Genomic DNA, 6,000 nt, shown 5'->3' with positions numbered 1-6,000 from the left:
TTAGCAGGATTCCTTTGGCAAGATCCTTTCCCATGATCACTTTGCCAGGATCCCTTTCCAAGATCCCTTTTCTAGAATTTCTTTCCCAGAACCACTTTTCCAAGATCCCTGTCATGGTTTGACACTGGCGCAATGCCAGCACCCCCATGAAAATGCACCTTCCCTAAATAAATGCTGTGAGATGTTATCAGGGACAGAGCAGAGCAGGCCCAAGCTTAATAACAAAGGAAAAAAACTTTATTAAACTACTACTAATACAGAAAACCTGACCACTGATTGGTTTGACCCAACTTCCTGGAAAAAATTCACTTCCATGTCAAACCACAACAATCCCTTCGCCAGGATTACTTTTCCATGACCCCTTTCCCAAGATTACTTTTCCATGACCCCTTTACCAGGATTTCTTTTCCAGGATCCCTTTTCCAGGGCCCTTTTCCAGGATCCCTTCCTGGGATCCTTTCCCAGGATCACACACAGCCCCCACACCTCAGTGCACCACAGTTCCCACTCAGGTTTCCAAGCTCTTCCCAGAATCCCAGCAGGACTTTCAGATGGATATTTGGGGATATTTGGGGATATTTGTCCCCATCCATCCTGCTCATCCCAGATCCCAGCGTGTTTTCCCTGGGAAGAGCAGGGATCTGTTACTGGGTTTTTTTTTCCAGCCCCTTTTCCACGTTCCCACAATGGCACACTCTGGGTTTGTGCTCCCAAATTTCCCTTTGGGATTAATGGATGTGCTGCTGCCAGTCCCTGCTTGAGGTGGCTTTTGGGCCGAGCTCGCTGGTCCCTGTCCTGCCTTTCCAGCATTCCCAGCTGGAATGGGAGCCTGTGAAAGCAGCCCCAGCACCTCCAGCTCTGTCAGCACCGGGGCTCCTCCATCCCAACCCCTGCTCCATCCTAACCCAGCCCTAACCCAGCCCTAAACCAGCCCTAAACCAGCCCTAACCCAGCCCTAGTCCAGCTGTAGCTCCCAGGGCACAATTCCTGGGGCACAATTCCCGGGGCACAATTCCCAGGGCACAATTCCCGGGGCACAATTCCCGGGGCACAATTCCTGGGGTACAATTCCCAGGGCACAATTCCTGGGGTACAATTCCCGGGGCACAATTCCCGGGGTACAATTCCCAGGGTACAATTCCCGGTGCCCAATTCCCGGTGCCCAATTCCCGGTGCCAGCAGTGCCAGCGGTGCCAGCCCGGATCCCGGATCCCTTCCCGAAGGGGCACAGCCCGAATGTCCCGGGGGAACAGAATCACCAATCCCTGCTCCAGGCTGAGCAGGAGGGGCTGAACCCCGGGATTATTTGTCGGGAACTGCTCCAAATCCTGTTTGTGCAAAGCTGCTTAAAACCCCCGGCTCCTTTTCCTTGGGCCGCGGTCGCTGCCGAGCCTGGGGGAAAATGGGTTTAAAATTTGGGTTTTCCGTCACCCTCTGCACCCGGAGGCTGAATTTCCAGCAGGAGAGGAGCCCAGGATTTCCCGGGATTAAAATAATAAAGAAATTATAATAAATAAATAAATAAATAAATAAATAAATAAATATTAAAATAAAATAAATTTAAAATAAATATCATTATAAAGAAATATTAATGAATAATAATTAAAAATAAATAAATTAAAATAAAACAAATAAAACTTTAAAATAATAAAAACAATAATAAATACTGATTTAAATTATTAAAAATATTAATAATATTAAAAATAAAAATAATAAATAACAATAAAGAAACCGTAATAAATAATAATTTAAAATACAAAAATATTAATAATCCATATTTAAAATAAAAATATTTAAAATCAATATTTCAAATAAATAAATAAAAATTTAAATTAAATAAATAAAAATAAAATTTAAAATTTAAAAATATAAAGAAATAATAATAAATATTAATTTTTAAGACCCCTCTCCTGCTGCTCACTGGAGCCTGAAAGGGAGATAAATGCAGATGGGAGGGGCAGGGCAGCAGATAAACCCTCATGGTTCCAGCTGGGTTATCCAAGGGGTAAAATCAGCAGGAAAAAAACCCCAAACATGTCAAATTAATGAATCCAAATGAATTCCCCTGGAATAATCAAAGACAGGGATGGGATGAGCTCACTCAGAGTTCCCTGGCAGAGACTTTTCCAGGGAATTTGCCCCCCAGTCCCAAGTGGCTGCCCAGCCCCTCCCAGCACAGCCGAGCTGGTTTTGGGATTTAGCAAAGGTTTCAGCAGGCACTGGCATCCTGCTGCTCCTGATCCCTGAGCACATCCCCAGGGGAGCAGCCCCAATTCCCAAAATGCCCCAAAGGATCCCTCTGAGCTCCTTTTAACCTCCTGGCAAGGTCTCCCCTTCCTGCTCTGGGCAGAAAGTTGATGGAACCCAGGATTTTCCCTTTTCCAGCCCAGAGTTCTCCATCCCTGGAGTTTGCTCAGCTCCAGCTTTGGGGCTTTTCCACAATCCCTGGGAGAAAATTCATGAACCTGCCCCAAATGAGGGGTGGGCGAAGCCTTTTTGCAACAAATTCTCCTCTCCTGGCGAGAGGGGGAGGGAGGCAGCTCCAAACATTCCGAAATAATCCAGCCCAGGTGGGAAATGTGCTCATAAAAGGAAGAGGTGGAATAAAAAATGAGGGAATGCAGACAGGCAGGAATGGGGTGGGGGGGAAATAGGACATCACAAGGTGATCCCACAAAAGGCAAAACCTGCTCCTCCCAGTTGAATCACTGAAGTTTTTCAGCACAGCCAGGAGTATTTTTCTCTCGTCGTGACAAGCAGAGGTACAAGAGGAAAACAACAGCACAAAAAAAAACAGTGGAGGTAAATAGAAGGGGAAAAAAAAATAGCATTTTAAGGAAGAAGAATAATGGGATTGGGAGGGAGAGGACGCAGGTGGAGAGAATCCAAATGGACTTTGGAGCATCCAAAATTCAGAAAGAAAAGATGAATTATGCAGGTGAGCCACAACCCAAAATTTAGACCTAAAATTTAAGGAAAACACAAAAGCAGTGCTGAGAAATGTGGATCTACTTCCCCTTTCCCCTTTTGTGGCATTGCTCAGCATCCCAGGGGCGCTCAGGACACGAAAATATCCTGGAACTGGAAGCTCCACATTCTGAAACGCAGTCCCTGGGCTTCAGTTTTGAGGAATTAAAGGCAACAACCACCAGCACTCAGCAAAATTGGCATTAAAAACTCAGCCACCATGCAGCCATGGCTCAGATCTTTGGCTCTGCAGAGGCTCCAAACCCTTTTCAGAGCAGCATTTTTAGGGTCTCTCTTGTCCCCACAATGATGATTTCACAGCTTTCCCACTCCCCAGAGCCTCTTTTACCAGCTCCCCATATTGAGAACCTCTCCCTGGCACAGCCAGACACTCTGGGATTATTTTTTTTTTTTCCCCCAACACAAATTAACCCCAAAGCCACAAAAAGGTTCAGCAGAGAGAAGAGAAAGCTCATCAAGCAGCAGATGGTGACAGTCCTGAGCAACCCAGAGGCCTCTTCCCTGCTTGGTCTTAGCCTTAATCTAGATAAAAGCCCTCTCTTCTCCAGCTAAGAGCTTATTTTGCCCAGTAAGAAGATGAGGGTGTTAAAACGTGCAGAGCAGGGGGAGTGTTGCTATTTTGGGACAGGGATGAGGCTTCTCAAGACCCAACTGGTTCATTTCCTGCACTGGATATTCCAAATTTCTCCCTCCTTTTCACCTGGGGTAACCCATGGCCCCTTGGAAAAGAAGAGCCAACGCTCCTCAAAGTTTTTTTCAGTTGGTTGTGGCCCCCCCACAAGAATCTTGCCAAGGTGTGTTCACATTTCCAGGCATTTCAGAGCCAGGTTTGTGAGCTTACACAGGAGCCAAGTGCTGGAGTGAGGAAATCCGTGGGGGAATTGTCCCTCTGGATCACCCTGAGGGTGATCCTCCCACTCTGCCCAGAGAATCTGTGGATTCCCCATCCCTGGAAGGGTCCAAGGCCAGGCTGGATGGGATTTGGAGCACCCTGGTTTAGTTGAAAACGTCCCTGCCCGTGGCAGGGCGTGGGATGAGATGAGCTTTAAGGCCTTTTCCAACCCCAAACATTCCATGATTGGCAGGGATTTTGCATCTGGATTTCCCCATCACAGGAAATCAGGTGGGAATTTGTCCTTGGACAGGTCAGCCCTGCACATCTGGCACTGGAAGGGCAACAAACACAGCTGGGCCAGAACCAGAGGAGAAACTCCTGGGAGCACAGGGAGATCCTGATCCTGCCAGAACTGCTGTCCATGTCCATGAAATTCCTGGAGCAGCTGGACCTGGAGAGGTGGAGCCAGGAGGGTGGGAGGGAAAATTCCAGGCCTGGGTGTCTTAAAAGGCACAAGGAGAAGAAGAAAGAGAAACCAAACCAAAACAAACCCTGCAGTTCTCCCTCTGACTGGAATAATCCAGGAGTGCTTTGGGTTCCTGCAGAGAGAGCTCAGGAATCTGATTTGGGATTGCAGCAGGGTGGGAGCAGAGCCCTGCCCTCCCTCCTGGCCATCCCAGGGGGGCTCCCAGAGCTTCCCACCCCCACGAAACCCTTCCAGAATTCCAGCTCTGGTTTAACAAAACTCGATGCAGAGATGTGAGGCTGCCACCCACAACTGCAGCAGCCTCTTCCCTGTGGGAACATCCATCCCATCCCACCCCATCCCTTCCCATCCTGGGTTTTTCTGTCTTCTCAGCCATCAGGACAGAGAGGTTTTATCCCTGTTTTGCAGGTTGGGATAGAAGCATGAGGTGTTCTCCAAAATCCAGGGTTTCTCTCCGGTCACCTGAGCTCAAATCTTTGCCAGAAAAGGAGATTTGATGGGGTTTTAATGAAAAACCTAAACAAGCCATGCCTTGATTCCAGCCTGCTTTATTCTTAGCTCTGCCAAGCATTTCCTGACCAGAAATGAGAGGCTGCAATTCTTCACGGGCAGCTGTTGCTCTCACCACCCTTTTTTATTGTGCTTCATGAATTTTAACAGGAATTCACACCAGCCCTAAATCCCTCAGCACCAAGGATTGAAGCAGGCAAAGTTTGCACAAGGTGAGAGATGATTTTGGGGTTTTTGTCAGTGAGGGAAAGTCCAACAGAGCCACTTCCATGCCTGGAAAGGATGGAAACTTGGAAATTGTCTGGTCCTGCCTCACAACAGGGTGGCCTGACTTTGGTGCTCCATTATCAGCATTTGTCAAAGCTGTGACAGCCCCCAAAAAAAACTCCAGTGAGCCTGCCCAGTCCCATCTGACCTGCAGCAATTCCCACCCCATCATCCCATCCCTCCATCCACAGGAGATGACCCCACTGGTACCAGATCCCTGGATAAGCAAAGCCAAACACCCCAAACAGACCCCAAATCCATCCAGAGACAGAAGATTCCTGGTTTAAATGATCCTTTTGGCTCTGCTGAGAGGGTTCTTCTCTGTTGTGGCTTTGGAAGCAAATAAATCACTTTGCCTTCCCTTTACATCACTTTACAAATAAATCAAATAAACTTTTTTTTTTCTTTTTTACAAGTAGTTTTGGTTTTTTTTTTTCCTTTGCAAATAAAACAAATAAATCACTTTGCAGCCTCAAAAATGCTCCCTGCCACTTCCAGGCCTCCACCCTGGCATGATGCAGATGCCAGCATTCCCACATGGGATGGATTAATGAGTCACCCTCTGCTCCCAGCACCTCTGGAAGCCCAAAAAATTAAATTGAACCCCTTTAACAGGTTTTTGTCATCTCCCACGAGGTTCAACCACACAAATCCCAACCCTTCCACTTGCCAGGAGGAAAAGCAACCCCTCTTAACAGCACGGAGAGTTTTGGATGAGGAGCTGGCTGGACATGGGAGGGTTTCCCATTTCCAGGAATGCCCAAGGTTGCAGCTTTCCTGGCAGCTCTCTGCAACAGCTGAAACGCCCCAGGCTTGAGGCTGGAAGTGGCTGATTTTGGGGAAACGAGCAGAGCAAGGCCCAGAGCACCCTCCCCCTGCAGGGAGAGCAGCAGAGGGGGGTGGTTCCCAAAAT

This window comes from Vidua chalybeata, chromosome 20 (genome assembly GCF_026979565.1).
Source record: "Vidua chalybeata isolate OUT-0048 chromosome 20, bVidCha1 merged haplotype, whole genome shotgun sequence".
NCBI classification, from domain to species: Eukaryota; Metazoa; Chordata; class Aves; order Passeriformes; family Viduidae; genus Vidua; species Vidua chalybeata.
This window is presented reverse-complemented; position numbering follows the sequence as displayed.